Here is a 20,621-nt window from a genome sequence, read left to right on the forward strand (position 1 = left end):
TCTGCGTCTCCTCCCTCCTCCTCCTCCTCCTCCTGAGTGGGCCAATAAGATTGCTTCTACTCTCAGCCAATCAGGGTGATGGGTCTCAGGACCCACTTCCCAATTGGCTGGTAGGAGAGTCATTAACACAATAGTGACTATTTATTCCCTATTGTCACACAACTGGGTGGGCTTGGGGCGCAGTGCTCTGCGCCCCGACCCCACCCTTTTTTAAAGCCAATTAGAGCCTCAGGCTCTAATCACATGCTTTAGAAAAAAAAATCCCCATTGGAATCCATGCGTCCGGCACCCTGCATAGAGATTAGGGGGCCGGATGCATGGATAAGGGGGGGCGGCGCCGCCCTGCATTAAGGGCCACCACTGGCCTGAACACCCTGTACCTTCTAATGCCACGTACACACAGTCGGATTTTCCGACGGGAAATGTTGGATGTGAGCTTGTTGTCGGAAAGTCCGACCGTGTGCATGCTCCATCAAACATTTGCTGTTGCTGTTGGAATTTCCGCCCACAAATGTTTGAGAGCAGGCTCTCAAATTTTCCGACAACAAAACTTGTTGTCGGAAAATCTGATTGTGTGTACACAAGTCCGCGCACAAATGTTCATGCATTCTCAGAATCAAGCAGAAGGAGCCACACTGTCTATTGAACTTCCCTTTTCTCGGCTCATCGTGCATCTTGTAGGTCACCACGTTCTTGCGTTCGGAATTTTTGGCCAACATTTGTGTGACTGTGTGTATGCAAGCCAAGTTTGAGCCAACATCCTTCGGAACGAAATCCACGGCTTTGTTGTCGGAAAATCCGATCGTTTGTACGGGGCACAAAGCTTTTGGCAATGAACCTCCTAAGCACCAGAAGACGTTTAAGACAGTCTAGGAGAAGGTTGAACTACTGGATTTGCTCCGGGAACTAAAAGAGTTGTGCCGCAGTAGTGTTTCCGGAGCATATTTGGGGGCATATTTAGCGTTTAAACGATAAAAATAGGCTTTTTTTTGACCACATCCAAAATTTGCATTTTCTTTCACAATTCGCAGGTGCTCTAGGAAACTAACCCAAGGTGACTCCACACTTATTGGGATTTTTTTTTTTGTAATCAAAGTCCAATGCCCAAACCAGAACGCTTGGCCCTAAAAAAAAAACATTGGTGAGAAGTTTGGATTGTGTGCAAAAAGAGTGTCCACCCCGAGCCTAGAGGTACACATACACTATACAATCTGCTTTGGATCTACCATCAGCTTTGCAGTGCCTGCATGATTTTGTTTAAATGCAAACAGTTGTTTAGCTTTGCCCCCATATTAAATAGTTCCGGTAAGTGTCAAATGAGATTGTGAAATCAGATTGCACAGTGTATGGGATTTGTCGCTGGCCTCAACTCTGCTGAATGTCGATTGCTAGCGATAGGAGCGACTTCTTCTGCCTCAGCTACAGAAGGAACCAAATCATGGAGACAGACCGGCAGCCTATACGCCATCCTAGGAGGCAGTAGAGTTGCCTATCTGACATCAGACTAATTATACACTATACAATCTGATTGTACTATTTTTTTTTATTTTTTGTTTTACTCTTACCATCCAATATGTAGTGAAACCGCTAATAACCCATTGAAATCATTAGGGCAGCGCGGCTATACCGCCGGCAAAGCGCCGCTGCAGAGGCGCTTTGCGGGCGGTTTTGACCCTTTTTCGGCTGCTAGCGGTGGTCAAAACCTCCCCCCACTAGCGGCCGAATACCGCAGCTAAAACAACGCTAACAATAGAGCCGCTTTACTGCTGACGCCGCTCCCGCCCCAGTGTGAAAGGGCCCTTAGTCTGCCCATACACTATCCAGGGCTCAACATTTCAAGTCCTGAGCTACTAGCCAGGCCTTAGGAGTTACTCGCCACCAGTTGCCCCACCCAACTCCTACCCTGCCCCGCCCCAATTCCAAACCTAAACACGCTCTTGTAAACTATCTCATGAAATAACACTGTTAAATGTTTTATGCAGAATTAGGTTACAAAAATAAATATTAACAACGACAACTTTATCAGTGCCCATCAATGCAGCCTCATCAGTGCCCACCAGTACTGCCCCATTAGTACCATTAGTGCAGCCTCATCAGTGCCCATCAGTGCCGCCTCATCAGTGCCCATCAATGTAGCATATCAGTGCCCATCAGTGCAGCATCATCAGTGTGGCTTATCAGTGCCCATAAATGTAGCCTATCAGTGCCCATCAGTACCCATCAGTGCAGCCTATCAGTGCCCATCAGTGCAGAATATCAGTGTCCATCAGTGCAGTCTCATCAGTGTCCATCAGTGCCGCCTATCAGTGCCCATCAGTGCCGCCTATCAGTGCCCATCAGTTCAGCCTCATTAGCGCCCATCAATGTAGCCTATCAGTGCTCATCAGTGCCATCCCATCAGTACCCATCAGTGCAGCCTATCAGTGCCCATCTGTGTCAATCAGTGCAGCATATCAGTGCTGATCAGTGTAGCCTCATCAGTGTCCATCAGTACCACCTATCAGTGCCTATCAGTGCTCATTAATGCTGCCTATCAGTGCCCATCAGTGCAGCTTATCAGTGCCCATTAGTGCCCATCAGTGCTGCCTATCAGTGCCCATCGGGGCAGCATCATCAGTGCCCATCAGTTCAGCCTATCAGTTACTATCAGTGCAGCCTCATCAGTGCCCATCAGTGCAGTTTCCTCAGTACCTATCAGTGCAGCATATCAGTGCCCATCAGTGCAGCCTCGTCAGTGCCCATAAATGCAGCCTATCAGTGCCCAACAGTGCAGCATATCAAGGCCCATCAGTGCAGCATATTAGCGCCCATCTGTGGCGTCTCATCATTGCAGCCTTATCAATGCCCATCAGTGCACTTTATTAGTGCCTATCAATGCAGCCTATCAGTGCAGCCTCATCAGTGCATCTTATCAGTGCCCATCAGTGCCGCCCCATCAGTGCAGCCTTATCAGTGCCCATCAGTGCAGCCTCATCAGTGCCCATTAGTGCTGCCTCATCAGTGCCTATAAGTGCAGCCTATCAGTGCCCACAAGTGCAGCATATCAGGGCCTATCAGTGCAGCCTCATCAGTGCCCATCAATGTAGCCTAGCAGTGCCCATCAGTGCTGCCCCATCAGTGCTCCCTATCAATGCCCACCAATGCAGCCTATCAGTTCCCATCAGTGCAGCCTCATCAGTGCCCATCAGTGAAGCTTTAGCACTGCCTATCAATGCAGCCTATAAGTGCAGCCTCATCACTGCCCATCAGTGCAGGCCCATCAGTGCAGCATATTAGTGCTGCCTTATCAGGGCAGCCCCATCAGTGTCCATCAGTGCAGCCTATTAGTGCTGCCTTATCAGTGCAGGCCCATCAGTGCTCATCAAAGCAACAGGACTTTGTTGGACAGCAGCCAGCATTTCATATACAAGCTGTGTCACAGCGGGAGACCCCCACACAGTGTGACCCGGCCGGCTCTCATCCTGACAGTTTCCTGGCTGATCGCTTCTGGCAGAAGAGGTGCGCCCTTTTTTACAGGGCATTAGAGGGGCCTGGGGGTAGGGAGGCAATTGCCCCCCAGGCCCCTCTGATGCCCTGTAAAAAAACCGCACCTCTTCTGCCAGAAGCAATCAGCCAGGAATCTATCGGCCCATTCCACCCCGCTCCACACTCGCCCTCATCTCATTTCCACTCGCCAAATGCGAACAGGCGAGTGGAAATTGTGAGGGCGGCCCTATACAATCTGGTTGTACAATCTCCTTTCATGACATTTATATCATTTTCCCCCCCCAAATAGAGATTTCTGATGGTGGTATTTGATCCCCTCTGGGGTTTTTATTTTTTATAATATAAACAAAAAAAAAACATTTTGAAAAACAAAAACAATATTTTTTACTTTCTGTAATAAACAATATCCAATATAATGTAAAAAAAATAATTTCATCATCAATTTAGGCCAATATGTGTTCTGCTGCATGTCTTTGGAAAAAAAATCCCAATAAGTGAATTCTGATTGGTTTGTGTGAAAGATATAAAGTCTACAAACTACGGGATCTATACTGGGATTGTTTATCACTAGTAATGGCGGCGATCATCGACTTATAGTGGGACTGTGATAGTGAGGCGGACAATCTGACACTAACTGACACTGGGGGGGGAGTGACAGTGACATCACCAGTGATCAGTGATGATACTATACCCTGTCACTGTACTAATGACACTGGCTGGGAAGGGGTTAACATCTAGGGGCGCTGGAAGAGTTAACTGTCTGCTGTTCTTACTACATATCTCTTTGTTTCCTATCCCTGCTTTGTGATGTCACCCACAGGGGCTTTGCATCAGAAGCTTCCACTAGGGGTCACATGGCTCTGTTCTGGGTTTAAGCTACCTATACACTTTGCAATCTGATTGTACAATCCCCCATGAACTGCCCATACACTATACAATCTGATTGTACAATCCCCCCATAAACTGCCCATACACTATATAATCTGATTGTACGATCCCCCCATAAACTGCCCATACACTATATAATCTGATTGTACGATCCCCCCATAAACTGCCCATACACTATATAATCTGATTGTACGATCCCCCCATAAACTGCCCATACACTATACAATCTGATTGTATAATCCCCCCATAAACTGTCCATACACTAATGACTCTGATTGTACAATCCCCCCATAAACTGTCCATACACTATACAATCTGATTGTACATTCCCCCATAAACTGTCCATACACTATACAATCTGATTGTACATTCCCCCCATAAATCTATAAAATCTGATTGTACAATCCCCCCATAAATCTATACAATATGATTGTACAATCCCCCCATAATCTGGCCTTACACTATACAATCTGATTGTATAATCTCCGACTAACAACTATGTGTATGTGATTGGATTGGATAGGTGTGTCCTTATATGACATAGTTGTTAGTAGGAGATTATACAATCAGTGTAAGGCCAGTTTATGGGGGATTGTACAATCATATTGTATAGGTTTATGGTGCGGTTGTACAATCATATTGTATAGATTAATGGGGGATTGTACAATCAGATTGTATAGATGTATGGGGGGGGGGGGTTGTACAATCAGATTGTATAGATGTATGGGGGATTTGTACAATCAGATAGTATATATATTTATGGGGGGGGGGTTGTAAATCAGATTGCATAGATGTATGGGGGATTGTACAATCAGATTGTATATATTTATGGGGGGGGGTTGTACAATCAGATTGTATAGGATGTATGGGGGGATTGTACAATCAGATTGTATAGATGTATGGGGGGATTTGTACAATCAGATTGTATAGATGTATGGGGGGGTTGTAAATCAGATTGTATAGATGTATGGGGGGATTGTACAATCAGATTGTATAGATGTATGGGGGGGATTGTACAATCAGATTGTATAGATGTATGGGGGATTGTACAATCAGATTGTATAGATGTATGGGGGTGTACAATCAGATTGTATAGATGTATGGGGGTGTACAATCAGATTGTATAGATGTATGGGGGGGTGTACAATCAGATAGTATAGATGTATGGGGGATTGTACAATCAGATTGTATAGTGGGTGATAGTGAAGTGACAGGTGAAGTCTATGGAGTGATGACAACGTATCACAGATGGGACGGTCCCGGCACACAGGGAATGTCGCCCGCAGGGACCGTAGCGCCGTCCTGCCACTAGAGTCCCTCGCTCCGCCCCGGTTCTTGTCTCCAGCCCTCCGCTCCGGCACTCCGCTCCGGGTTTGCGCTCCGCCTCGGCCGCCTGCTTAGAAATAGGAAATTCAATAATAAAGCCGAGGATCAGGCAAGTTACATGGCGCATGCGCGGAGCTCCGTCCGAAACACATTTTCCTTGACTTGGAAAGTCACCCAAAGCCGCACAAGTGCAGGTAAGAGACTTCCCTCCGCTCCGGGGCCCCGGGGGCACACAGGGGGCAGTGCCCGGGGAGGGCAGCTCCGGGCACACACTGACAGCTGACAGCCGCGTGCCGGGCACAGGTGCGGAGCGATACAATGTATATATACTATACTAGATACAATGTATATATCATATATACTATACTAGATATAATGTATATATAAAATATATACTATACTAGATACAATGTGTGTTATATAATATCTACTATACTAGATACAATGTATATATCATGTACTCTATAGAAGATACGATGTGTATATATAATATATACTATAGAGGAGAGACAATCATAGAACTTCTACAAACTTCTCACACCTTGTACTGCGCCATGGACACTGCAGGAGGCATCACTAAAAACTTCTAGATCTCCAATGGGCAGATATGTCTCCTACAAGAGCTCTGCAGCAGCACAGGCCCATTGCATACAATGGATGACATGATAGACCTCCTAGATGATTGACAACTGCCTCTAATCCAAGAGCTTCTGCAGCAGCAGATCTTATTTAATGCAAAGTATAGGCATCACCTTGGTGACTGACAGCTACTTCTCTTCCAAGAAGTTCTGCAGCAGCACATTATTTCTTGCAGTGTAAGACAAAATGCTCATTGACAGCTGACACTCTTCTAAGAGGTTCTGCAGCAGCAGAGCTTATTTATTGCACTACCAGGCATGAAACCTGCCTGGATGATTGGCAGATGCCTTATCTTTTAAGAGGTTCTGCAGCAGCAGAGCTAATTTCTTACAGTATAAGGCTTTAATACCACCTGGATGATTGACAGCTGCCACTCTTCTAAGAGGTTCTGCAGCAGCAGAGCTAATTTCTTACACTATAAGGCTCTAATACCACCTTGGTGATTGACAGCTGCCACTCTTCTAAGAGGTTCTGCAGCAGCAGAGCTTATTAATTGCACTGCCAGGTATAAAACCTGCCTGGACGATTGACAGCTGCCTCACCTTTAAGAGGTTCTGCAGCAGCAAAGCTCATTTCTATAATACCACCTTGATGTTTGACAGCTACTCCCCTTTCTAAGAGGTTCTGCAGCAGCAGATTATTTCTTGCAGTGTAAGGCAACTGCTCATTGACAGCTGCCACTCTTCTAAGAGGTTCTGCCCAGCAGAGCTTATTTATTGCACTGCCAGTTATAAAACCTGTCCGGATGATTGACAGCTGCCTCATCTTTAAGAGGTTCTGCAGCAGCAGCAAGCAAAATTCTTACATATTACTTATAATGCCACCTTGCTGGTTGACAGCTACTCCTTTTCTAAGAGGTTCTGCAGCAGCAGTAGAGCTTAATGCTTGCAATGTAAGGACATTAAACCACCCTGATGATTGACAGGTGTCACTCTTCTGAGAGGGTTCTGCAGCAGCAGAGCTTATTTTTTGCACTTCGGGCATGACCTCCCCCCTGGATGATTAGCAGATACTTTTCTTCTAAGAGGTTCTGCAGCATGCAGAGCTAATTTCTTACACTGTAAGACATGAACCTACCTTTTGATTGACAGCTGCCAGTCTTTAAAGAGGTTCTGCAGCAGCAGAACTCCTGTCTTGCAGTGTGGAATATGATGGATCACCTTGCAGATTGATGGATCACCTTGAAGATTGACAGCTGTCTCACCTCTAAGAGGTTCTGCAGCAGCACTGTAAGGCATGAACCTCTAAAGATCAGCTTGGATATGCCAAGAGCTCTGCAGCAGCAGCAGACATCTATTCTTAGAATGTGAGACATGATGGGCCACCTTGATGATTGAAAGCTGTCTTGTCTTTAAGAGGTTCTGCAGCAGCAGATCACTATTCTCACACTGTAAGGCAAGATGGATTGCTTAGATGATTGACAGCTACCTTTCATCTAAGAGGTTCTGCAGCAGAAGAGCTCTATTCTTGCATTATTAGGCAAGATGGATTGCCTTGATGATTGAACAGCTGCCTTCCATCTAAGATGTTCTGCAGCAGCAGAGCTCTATTCTTGCACTGTAATGGCATGATGGCTCCATTGCACCCCTGACAGACTACCTTTCATCTAAGAGGTTCCGCAGCAGCAGAGCGCTCTCCTTTTGCATTATAGAACATGAACCCACCTTGCTCATTGACAACTTCTACTCTTCTAAGAGGTTCTGCAGCAGCAGTATAGCTTGCTGTAAGGTATGAACCTCAATGGCTCCCTTGGTGATCAGCAGCAGCTGTCACTCCTCCAATAGGTTCTGCAGCAGAGTTCACTCCTTACAATGTAAGTCATGGCCCTCCAAGGCTCCCCTTTCCCATGGATGGACAGCTGTCACTCAACTAAGAAGTTCTGCAGCAGCAGCAGAGCTCATTGCTGGCACTGCAAGTCATGGTGGCTCCCTTGCCCATGGACAGCCGCCACCCTTCTAAGAGTTTCCGCAGCAGAGCTCACTGTAAGGCATGAACCCACATTGCTGATTGACAGCTGCCAGCCCGCTAAGAGGTTCTGCAGCAGCTGAGCTCAGTTTTTGCACTGTAAGGAGTGATGTCTCCATTTCACACTGGCAGCTGCTAATCATCTAAGAGGTTCTGCAGCAGCATCACAGTATATGATGGGCTCCTTTCCCATGGAGAGCTGTACCCCCAGACAGTCCGGGCACATGGGGGGGGGGGGGGTACTATAGGTGCAGTGCTCTGTCCTCCCAGTGATCCCAGTGCTGGCTGGGCAGGGGGTGGAGGAAGGCGTCTCGCCCAGGGGGTGTGTGTATGTCTTGTGTGTGTGTGTGTGATGGGGGGGGGGGGGGGCGGGGGGGAGTGTAACCGTGCATTTTTGGTCAATGTCACACTCCTATTTTTGAGCCAGGGAACAGGTGCCCCATCTGTCACTCAAACTCTGCACCACCAGGAAAAAAGAGACAGTTTGGGGCGTTGACCAGAAAAAATAGATTTTGGAAACCAGGTGGAATGTTCTCTGGGAAAAGTGCGGAGAAATGTGGTGACTGCCGGGAAGTTTCTCCCATCTAACCTGCTGTGTGGGGGAGCCCCGGGGGAGCACCCTGCCAGGACACCAGTAAGTACCCAGCTCATGGATAGCTTAATAGATAGATGACGGCTAATAGAGGATTGGGTGGGACATGAGTGACAGGCGGTGACCCCCTGAGACATGGGGGGGGGGGCTTCCTCTAGACGAGGGCTCGGAAAGTTCTATATTCTGGACAATCCTTTCTTTAGAGAATTACTGCACCAAACTTTACAGAAAGACCATGGGGATCTATCTATCTATCTATCTATCTATCTATCTATCTATCTATCTATCTATCCCTTTGTCTCCTTATCTGTCTGTCTCACTAATCTACATATCTTTGGGTACAGAGTGAGTGTTTTGAGCAAACTGTCCGTCCATCCACATGCCTTTCTTTCTTTCTGAGAGCTTTGAGTGGTCTGTCTGCCTATTCAACCATCTTTCTTTCTTTTTTATTATTATTTTCTTTTCCTCCTCTTTTTTTTTTTTTCTTTCTTTCTTTCTTTCTTCCTTTTCTTTTATTCTGTCTCTTCTTTTTTTTTTTCTTCTACATCTATCTTTCATCCATATATTTGGGGTCAGAGTGAGTGTTTTGAGTACTCTGTCTATTCATTCATGCTTTTCATTCTTTCTTACTTGCTACTTTTATAATATCTATTTAGCTATCTTAAAGTATTCTCTTTTCTTCTCTTTTCTTCTCTTTTCTTCTCTTTTCTTCTCTTTTCTTCTCTTTTCTTCTCTTTCTCTCCTTTCTTTTCTCTCTTTCCTTTCTTTTCTCTCTTTCCTTTCTTTTCTCTCTTCCTTTCTTTTCTCTCTTTCCTTTCTTTTCTCTTTCCTTCTTCTTCTTCCTTTCTTTTCTCTCTTTCCTTTCTTTTCTCTCTTTCCTTCTTTTCTCTCTTTCCTTTCTTTCTCTCTTCTTTCCTTTCTCTCCTTTCCTTTCCTTTCTTTTCTCTCCTTTCCTTTCCTTTCTTTTCTCTCCTTTCCTTTCCTTTCTTTTCTCTCCTTTCCTTTCCTTTCTTTTCTCTCCTTTCCTTTCCTTTCTTTTCTCTCCTTTCCTTTCCTTTCTTTTCTCTCCTTTCCTTTCCTTTCTTTTCTCTCCTTTCCTTTCCTTTCTTTTCTCTCATTTCCTTTCTTTTCTCTCCTTTCCTTTCTTTTCTTTTCTCTCCTTTCCTTTCTTCTCTCCTCCTTTCCTTTCTTCTCTCCTCCTTTCCTTCCTCTCTTTCCATCCTTTCCTCTCTCTCTCTCTCTCTCTCTCTCTCTCTTCTCTCTCTCTCTCTCTCTCTCTCTCTCCTTTCTTTTCTTTTTCTTTCTTTTCTTTCTTTCTGTCTGTTTCCTTTTCTTTTCTTTTTTTTTCTTTTTCTTTCTTTTTTTCTTCTTCTTTCCTATCTTTTCTTTGCCTTTCTTTTCTCTCCCTTGCCTTTCTTTTCTCTCCCTTGCCTTTCTTTTCTCTCCCTTTCCTTTCTTTTCTTTCTGTCTTTCTTCTGTCTTTCCTTTCTTTTCTTTCTGTCTTTCCTTTCTTTCTTTCTGTCTTTCTTTCTTTCTTCTTTCTTTCTTTCTTTCTTTCTTTCTTTCTTTCTTTCTTTCTTTCTTTCTTTCTTTTCTCTTCTCTTCTCCTCTTTCTTTTTCTTTCTTTTCTTTCTTGCTTTCTCATTATCTATCTTTCTATTTATCTCTGTTGATAAATGTATCAGATCGTCTCCTTCTACCCCTGTGATGACTGTCTATGATGGTAGAATGTTCTGTACATAGCGGCATCCTTCCGCTGCGTAGAAGACAAGTGTCACTGCAGCCTCCTTTTTTTCTTTCTCTCAGTAGAAGTGACTTTATGGGGAATATTGTTGGTGGAGTAATCAAGTTTCTGTGATCTTGTGCCTCCTCCTGTTTAATTTATTAGACTAGTTATTTATTCTGTTGATGATAATCTGTTGCTGGTTTCCATAGAGATGTCAACTGATCTCTTTCAGAAATCACACTCTATGGAGCAGCAGTCCCTTTAAAGGGCCAGCCGGGAGGTGTGCAGAGAGTGGCTGGGAAGTTTGTTTGGAAATCTCCGGTGAAAGTCTCCGGTAGATTCGGTTTTATAGGAGGGAGGTTGCAGTGTTTGCAGCTTTGTGCCAAGCCGAGCTTATTGTGGCTAACAGAAAAGTCGTGGCTTTGATCCTCAAGTTGCATCATTATTTAAAATAGATCATTTTTCTCTTCCCCCAGCTGAAAATCTCAAAAACCTTTTAAGATCAAAGACTTTGGAGGGGAGCTATTGTTTAAAACAAAAAAAACAGTAATTTTTTATTTTATTTTTAAACGAGGCTTCTGTGTTCAGCTTGTTTTGACCCAAAAGAGGAATTTTTAGCAATAAAAACAAAGCTGCTCCACCATCGTGTTGTTTTATACTTAATCCTAGTGATGTATAAACAACTTCAAAGCAGTCCCGGGTCTGTGCTGCTCCATGTGCAAAGCTGGGCATTTTTCCTTTTCCATAACACAAGTGTATGATGAATCATAATAATAAACTTCTACTCATAATATCATCATCATAATAATAATAATAAGCTGGATCATAAAGGTAAACAAGGTAACTCCACCAGATCTGCTTATATCTATTTAATATTTATATATACAAATATGTATAAAATCAATGACCTTGGTTAAATTACACACCAAGATATATATATATATATATATATATATATATATATATATATATATATATATATATATATATATATATATATATATAATATAATATAAAAAAAAATTTTTTTTTTTTTTTTTAGCTTAAATAACCATAAAGTAAGCCGATCATCGCATTATTGCTAGACCATGTGATTTTTTTTTTTTTTTTTGCATTTCCTCCAGAAAAAACATAAATCACAGGAAATCTATAAGTACATAATTAGTTTGGCTGTTAAAAAAAAAATAACCTAGATCAAAAAGCAGGTAGTATTTCTCTTGCCCTGGCTGGAAATAGATGGCAAGAAAAAAAAAAAAAAAAAAAAACATGCACTGAAAAAATAAAGAAAAAAATCGCAGTTTCATGCTTTTAATTTTTTTATTATTTTTTTTATTATTATTATTCATATTTTATTTATTTTCCTTGATGAGGCATTTTGTTTTTGTTTGTTTATGCCATTAGGTTGCAGTGCAGAAATGATTGTGACAAGTTCTATTTAAAAAAAAAAAAAAAAAAAAGGCTGTACAGCTTTAAACTCCGGAGTTTGCATATTCTCCTTGGATCTCTCCCCTTTGCTAATTATTGTGTTGTTTTCAGAGCAAATATGTCATATCCATGGCGACCAGGCAGGTTTATTGTCTTTGTGAAGGAATAGCTCACATAAGTAATTAATGACTTCTTTTTTTTTTTTTTTTTTTTCTCCCTGGCTTAGGTTAAACAGATCATTCAGGGAAAGTCATATCTCCCCTTCTTTTTTTCTTTTTTATTTATTTTTTTTATTCTTCACACAATTGAGTTAGAACAAGAGATACTTTAGTAACCCATTTTGTTCATTTGTATCTTTTTTTGTTTTTTATTATTAGAAAAAAAAAAAAAAGGCTGTAGTGTCAGTTGGTAGACAGATGAGGTTGTCATCTCTTTGGTTGGCGGTGGCGGTGGGAGCCCCCCCTGGAAACGTTGCAGAAGGTAGTCGCATCCTCCAGGAATTTCAAGTCAAATCCTCCCAGTGGAACTTTTTTTTTTTTTTTTTTGCCCTTTAGCATTGTGATCATTTTATTAGCTTTAAATTGAATTGTCATTATTGTACGGATCGGTGTGGGATTTTTTTTTTTTTTTGTTTCACCCCACAAAAAAAAAACAAGAAAAAAAAAACTTTTTTTTTAGGTCTTTTTAAAGGTCTAGTCTAGGCTACCTATCTGCGACATGCCGCGGCTTGCATCGCCTTTTTCCTTATTAAAACCCTTAATCTTTTATCTAGCTAACCCAGCTATCCATATGGACGGTTTAGTGGGATTAGCAATTTGTGTTTGTGTTCCTTTTTTTTAATTTAAAATCCCGGCTCGTCTGGAAAGAGATTTTCCAACCAAAGTCACTCCGTCTACCTTCCCCCCGGACTGTGCCGGGAACCCCCCACACACCACCGTCGTCTAGGGCCGCCATAGCGCCGGATGCTTTTTAGGGTTCGGCGTATTCCGCTGTCCTGTCTATCGTACGTTCATATGTCACCAATCGCTTTCAATAAACGAGGGGTCGGGGGTAAGGGGGTGAGAGCGGACCATAAGCTATGTAAAAAATAAAAAGCGTAAAAGAAACTGTCTTGCTAAAAGGGAAGGCTCACCCCAGTGATGGCGTTCTTTTTCAGATGCGTCTACTGATTGTATTGCGGCTTAAACCCAATCCCTAGATGTGGTGGTCGCATTTATTATTATACTTTTTTTTTTTTTTTTTTACCTGAAGATATGGCCAGTAACATACTTTCAGCCCTAGCGTGGCTCCATTGGTCCTTAATCCAGAGTGGAGACACCTTAGCAGTCCTGGGACAAGGTCACCTGTAACCCAAGGTGAACATGCCAAACTGCAACCCCCCCCCCCCCCCCCCCAAATGTATGAGCATTATGTGCCAGCAAAACTCCCCCCGCCCCCCCCCCCCAAAAAAAAGTTCAGATGCTTATCCCCTAAATATCTAAATCTTACCCCTCATCCTGGTACAAATCTACTTCCCTGCTGGTATCCCCCCCTCTCAGCACAAATATTTGCACCCCTATCTCCCAAATTCCAAAGCTTAAATGCTCCCCACCTCCAAAAAAAATAAAAATAAAATCATCCCCTCAGTGGTGGCTGGGGGGGGGTCTGAGGTGCCGACCCCCCCCCCCCCCCTCCCGCCTGCTCACCCTCTAGTCTAGGTGGTGGGCATCAGGCAGGCATGTCCTCTCGTTCATCACAGTGGCCATGTGTCTCCACCCCTCCTCCTAGGTGTCCAATAGGTTCGCCTGTCATTTCAGCCAATCGGGTGACGGGTCTCACGACCCGCTTGCTGATTGGCTGGGAAGGAGGATCAGGGTTATAATAGCGAATAATCATTCGCTATTGTAATACACCTGGGTGGGCTCGGTTCGCATTTTCTGTGTCCTGAGCCCACCCTGTTTAAAGCCTATTAGAGCCTCTTGATTTAATCAGGTAAAAAAAAAAACAAAAAAAAAAAACACCCCTGCCATAAAAAATTCATGTATCTGGCATCCTGAAAGGGGCCGGACACATGGATAGGCTGCCCCTGATCCCCCTCATACCTCAAATTCCTCCCCCCCGCAATATAAAAATCGCCCCTCTTAGCACAAGTCCTCTCCCCCAACTCCAGATCCCACCTCCTAGCTCAAATATTTGCACCCCCAGCCCCCCTCCTACCTCAAATCTTCTCACTCCCCAAATCCCCACTGCAAAAAAATAAAAATAAAAATCTCCCCTCCAAGCACAAATCCTCCACCCCTCAAATTTCCCCTCTGAACACAAATCCTTTTCCCCCTCCCAGCACAGATTCACCTTAAAGCCCTGTTCTAGCAGAAATCCTCCCCACCTCAAATCCTCTCTCTCCCCAAACCCCCCCCCCCCCCCCCCCCCCGCTCAAAAAAAAATCACCCCGTCGAAAACAAATCCTCTACCTATCAAATGTCCTCTCTGAGTACAAATTTTCCCCACTCCAAAACCACCCTCCCGTCACAAATATTTGGACACCCACCCACCCCCCTACCTCAAATCCTCTCTCTGCCCAAACCCCACCACAAATCATCTACCCATAACCCCCCCACTCCAAATCCACCCTCCCATCACAAATATTTGCGCACCCATCCCCCCTCCTACCTCAAATCCTCTCTCTCCCCAAATTCCCCCCCTAACACAAATCTACCCTCCCAGCACAAATAGTTGCACCCCCAACCCCCCTTTTCCTTCCTTGAAATCCTCTTTCCCCAAATGCCCCCACAAAAAAAATCACCCCTTCTAACACAAATCATCAACATATCAATTTTACCACCTGAGCTCAAATCCCCCCCTCACTCCAAATCCACCCTCCAGCACAAATATTTGCACAAAGAAGTCCTCTTTCTACCCAAATCCCCCCACAAAATAAATCAACCCTCTTAACACAAATCATCTACCCCTCAAATGTCCCCTCTGAGTACAAATCCCCCCCCCCCCCCGCACTCCAAATCTACCCTCCTAGCACAAATATTTGCACCCCCCTTTTCCTACCTCAAATCCTCTATCTCCCCATATCCCCTCCACAAAAAAATCACCCCTCTTAACACAGATCCTCTACCTATCAAATTTCCCCTCTGAGCGCTTGCCTTAGATGGACATCCCTTTTGGGATAAAGGTTTTCCATAAATAAAAGCTGATCTTTGTAAGCACCCCTGTCCGTGTTAAATGGTTTGTCTCATCCCTCTAACTGCCACATTTGCTGAGCAGCTTGGTATGTTAAAGCAATTTTAAGGCTGGGTTCACATCTACGCCGGATGCGGCTCCCAGCAGGGGTCCGGTGCGTCCTCGTTCACCGTTTCAGGTCCGATTTGAACCCGAATTTTTGGCTGAATTCGGACCAGAAATGGACCAAAAGACGCACAGGGCTGCTGTGCAAATTTGCTCTGGAGCCGCACCAGAGATGTGTGAACCGACTCCATAGAGATCCAGTCGCAATCTCCTGCTATGCGAATTTGATGCGGAGAACCCGGCCCTAAAATAACTGGCTGGATTAACAGGTGAGAATTGGGCTCGGTTCACACTACTGCCACCTGAAAGTCCCAATTTTGCCAGGAGATTTGCTGTGGACTTGAGTACTACTTTGATGAGACTTTAGAAGCGACTTTCAGGGAATGCCTGGGTAATCTTCCTGTAATGTCGGATCCAAATCACATCAATTTAGAAGAGGATCCGACTTGGAGGCGACTTCTATTAAAGTCTATGGGCACAAGTCAGATGGAAGTCGCCTTGAAGTAGTACAGGAACCTTTTCTAACGTCGGAGCGACTTCAGTAGTTCTAATTTAAGACGGCTCTCATTGACTAACATGGGATTTCATGTGTCATGGGACTTGGGGGTCGCAGAAGTGTGAACCGAGCCTAAAGGGGGAAAAAAAGACTAAAGACAAAAACTAACACAGCCACCACATCTAAGGAAGTATATTATTTTGGAGTTGTATACCGCTTTAAATCGGAACTAAACCCTCCTGTCCTTTACAGCCGAGGGAGCCGCCATCTTGGCCTCTGTTTGATCTGCAGCTGCTCCAATGGGTCTAACACCCCCCCCCCCCCGGTCAGTTGATTGTGTACCCCATCTACTTTGCATCAGAGTAAAGCCGCCTCTGGGTGGAAGCTTTACTCTGCGTCTCATCCTTCCTCGGCGGCCAATCGTTTCTACTCTCGCCCACTTCCTGAGGCAGGATTGGCCGGGAGGAGAATTAGACAATATTCGCTATTGTTACACAACTGGGTGGGCTCACTGCACCCCGAGCCCACCCTTTTTTTGAAGCCCATTAGAGCCTCAGGCTATAATCACGTGCTTCGAAAAAATAAAATAAAAAAATAACCCCATTGAAATCCATGCGTCCGGTGCCCCGTATTTAGATTAGGAGCCGGGCGCATGGATAGGGGGGGCGGCGCCCCGTATGGATGGGCCACCACTGCTGAAGTCGCCCAAAAAAAAAGCTGTCAGTAGAGCAACTGAGCCATATACGTGTGAGCGGGGACAATCGGAAAGGAAGTGCGGAGAAATCAGGCGTAGGGGGACAAGGTGAAAAACACACAATGGGGGGTGGTGGATAAATGTGCTGGCTACATTCATTTTTCATGTTTATTTTTTAACCCCCGTGATCCTGCCAATTGACTCACTTCTTGTCGTAGGGTGACAACACTCACTGCACTGTATGTATGGAGGAGCAACGTTATCACCCCAGGACAGGAAATGGGTAGGGACTACAAAACACCTCCCTCTCTTCTCCATAACACAGGGGGGTGTTTTGTGGTTCATGCAGAGAGATGATCCGCACACCAGTTGTTGCTCTTAATTTTGTTTTTACATTTTTAATGAAAAAAAAAACACATCGTACAAACGCAGATGAGATCAGTTGACACATTTCAGCCTGTGAGGCCGCAGGCCCCATTTACACCAATGTGCTTTTTCGTGCTTTTTGCAGAAACGCAGGAAATTTTTGTAACATGGGTTCCTATTGGGCATGTTCACATCAATGCATGTTTGTGCTTCTTCATTTTTGGGGGATTTTATTTATTTTTTAAACATGAAACTCTGTTTTTTTTTTTTTACTTTTTTGTTCAATCAATAGACTTCAATGGATTGCAATGTACATCTATAATAAAACATAAATCAACATTGAGAATCATATAAACAGAATGCATTCTGTTTATATGATTCATAATGATTCTCAATGTTGATTTATGTTTTATTATAGATGTACATTGTCTTCCACAAGGAACCGCTCCTTGAGGAAAGGACAAGTTCCTGAAACGCGTCGGGCGTAATTTCCATCTAGGAGACAATACTTATTTGTATTTGTTCTACATTCTGATGTTGTTCTTAAATAGTCAAATCGCTATTTTTTTTTTCTATGCAGATATTGGCTTTAATTTAATTTTTAATTTTAATATTTAATAAATTACAATTTGTTAAAAATCAATACTTTGTTTTGTACCATTACTCTCTTGCCCTTAAAATCCCAATCCTCCTTGGGGGACCCTTTCTCACTTATTATAGATAGATAGGTAATATATATATATATATCTCTGATCCCTCCTGTATTGATTTGTATTGTAGGTGTACTGTCTGCCCTCATATTGTAAAGCGCTGCGCAAACTGTTGGCGCTATATAAATCCTGAATAATATATATATGTATATGTATATGTAGATACTATATATAGATAGCTAGATACTTACCAAACCAAAAACAATATAATACAAGGACCTGCCGAATCTATTTAATCATTTTGTATCCAGTCTGGCAGGTCCCTGCACTACATAGATGTTGGTAGATTTGAAGGTGGCCATACACGTTTCGATTTTGTTATCCAATCAATGTGTGATCAATAAATATGCTCAAGTCTGCAAATGATCACATAGTTATTTCCTTTCCAATCTATTCAGACTTGATCAAGCTGAGCCAATCGGCTGGGGGGAGGGGGATTATCGATCGGTTTACACAGATCGGCCACACCGAGATACTTGTTCATGAATACGATTGAATTTCGATTGATCAGATTATAGGAAACGGAGATACGATCAAAAACTTCCAAGCATTGTGTTATGATTGTGTGCGGGAGATTTGCTAAACCTGGAGAGTGCAAAATCTGGTGCAGCTCTGCATAGAAACCAATCGGCTTCCAGGTTTTATTGTCAAAGCTTAACTACTTAAGGACCGGAAGATTTACCCTCTTAATGACCAGGCCAGTGCAATACGGCACTGTGTCGTTTTTAAGTGACAATTGCGTGGTCGTGCGACACTGTAGTCAAGTAAAATGTATGTCCCCCCCCACAAATAGAGCTTTCTTTTGGTGATATTTGTTCACTGCTGCGGTTTCTATTTTTTGCGCTATCAAAAAATATATTTTTTACTTTCTGTTATAATACATATCCAAAAAAAATGTATAAAAAAAACAAATGTATTGATCAGTTTAGGCCAATGTGTATTCTGCTACATATTATTGGTAAAAAAAAAAAAAAAACGCAATAAGCGTATATTGATTGGTTTGCGCAAAAGTTATAGCGCCCACAATATAGGGGATAGGTTTATGGCATTATTATTATTATTATTATTATTATTATTATTATTAATAAAATATATATTTAAAAAAATTTATGTAATGATGGTGATCGGCAATTTTTTTTTTTTTTTTGCGGGACTGGGACATTGCAGTGGACAGATCGGACACTTTTGACACATTTTTTTGGGACTAGTGACATTTATACAGAGATCAGTGCTAAAAAATAGCCACTGATTACTGTATAAATGACACTGGCAGGGAAGGGGTTAACACTAGGGGGTGATCAAGGGGGTTAAATGTTCCCTGGGAGGTGTTTCTAACTGTGGGGGGGGGGGAGGGGACTGACTGGAGGAGGAGAGAGATCATTATTCTTGATCACTAGGAACAGCAGATTTCTCTCTACTCTCCTGTCAGAACGGGGATCTGCTTTGCTTACATTGACAGATCCCCGTTCTGCCTCTCTGAGGAGTGATAGCGGGTCGCTGCCGTCGGACCCGCACATCAGCTGTGCAGCCACAGTATCTCGTGCATGAAACAATGTACAGGTAGTTCAGGCAATAGAGCCGCCCTGCCGCTGTATATATGCGGTGGGCGGTCATTAAGTGGTTATTTGAATAAGCTGAAGTTAGAAGCTCATTGGCTAACATGCACAGTGCACCAGATTCTGAGTGCTCCAGTTTTAGGCGCTAGAAATAGCCTTTTGCTAAGCGCCTGAAAACCGCCCCCCATTAATTTTTAGTGTGACTTTTCACACTGGGGGGGTGCACTTGCGGGACGTTCCGGAAAGTCCTCCAAGCAGCATCTTTGGGGCGGTTTGGGAACGCTGTATTTAGCGCTCCCAAAATGCCCTGACCATTGGAAGGAATGGCCAAAGCGCCGCAACACGGGAGTTTTTAACCCCCTTCTTTGGGGTTAAAAGCGTCCCCCCCCCCCAGTGGCCAAAAAAACACACTTCTTAAACAGCGCTAAAACGCAGATAAAATGAGCGGCATGCGGCAAATGATAATGCACAGGCACCACCCCCCCAGTGTGAAAGGGGTCTTAGTAAATCTCCACCTAATATCTTCAGCTGTCCTTCGGGAACACAGACGCCATCACACGCTTTCCCGACGTGCACAGAAACCTGCTGCCCTTTAGCTGACACGCAGTGCCACCGTGCAAACGCACATTTTTTTTCATGAACGCCACAGCACTTTGTTCAGGGAGTTTTTAGGAAAGAGTCAGCGATGTTTTTTTTATTTATTTTCCATGTTTCCTGTGCATAGGGAAGCCCATTGCAATGAATAGGTTTTTAACCTGCACGCGATGTGTGGGAACGCACACGGAAAACGCAAAGAAACGCATCCGAGCTTGGTCCCACCTGTAGGTGTGAACTGAACCTTAATAAAAGCATCTTTGCCACTCTGAAGCTTCCCTCCAACCACTTTGCATATTTTATATATACTGTGATTCTGTACTTGCCAAATATGCTGCAGAAATCTCCCTCCACTGAGTCTGGCTGCAATCATTTTAACTGTGGGCAGCTGAAGCTGCTGCCTGTTCACTTCCTGGATTTACACAGAGGCACACCTCCAGCTCTTCAGCTCTCATTGGCTCTCTTATGACTCACCCCCCCCCCCCCCCCTTTCAGGCAAACTCTCGCTAGAGTAAGAGTGAGAGCTGTGCATGATGTCATAAGCCTTTTGACCAGACAAGAAAGAGGAAGTGGGCTGTAATGGTATTTACTGGCAGAAAAAAATGTTTTACTATCCAAAGTTAAAACAACAAGAGCAGAAGATTTAATAGATGGAAAGATGAAAAAAATGACTGAAGGGTTTGTTGCCCCAACATTTAATTATCCTGATATGTGGCTGCTGTACCATGTACTTGTAAGAGAAAGTCTCCTGTTCTCTTTGTATTGCTTCCTTTGTGGGAAATCCCTGGTGTTCCTGCCAGTCCCTCTGCTTTCCAATTAAAAACTGACCACACTAAGCAGGAAAGCACACGTGGTCAGTTCTCTAGCTGTGCTGGGAACTCA

General features: G+C 43.8%; 1 protein-coding gene across 2 annotated transcripts in view; it reads left to right on the forward strand.

Annotated features, from left to right (window-relative positions):
- The first annotated feature begins 5,756 nt into the window (after positions 1-5,756).
- The window catches only part of CASZ1 (castor zinc finger 1), a 435,575-nt gene continuing 420,710 nt past the window's right edge, over positions 5,757-20,621 (forward strand). The window contains exon 1 of one of the 2 annotated variants that reach the window (XM_077457984.1): positions 5,757-5,894. The gene's annotated coding sequence lies outside the window, so the exon portion shown is untranslated. Of the gene's footprint in view, positions 5,895-8,702; positions 8,939-20,621 lie in introns of those variants that run through there. The other variant, XM_077457985.1, reaches the window with a different exon arrangement.

The sequence above is a fragment of the Lithobates pipiens genome, unplaced genomic scaffold (genome assembly GCF_037356315.1).
Source record: "Lithobates pipiens isolate NorthernLeopardFrog02 unplaced genomic scaffold, aLitPip1_a1.2 Scaffold_27, whole genome shotgun sequence".
Lineage (NCBI taxonomy): Eukaryota > Metazoa > Chordata > Amphibia > Anura > Ranidae > Lithobates > Lithobates pipiens.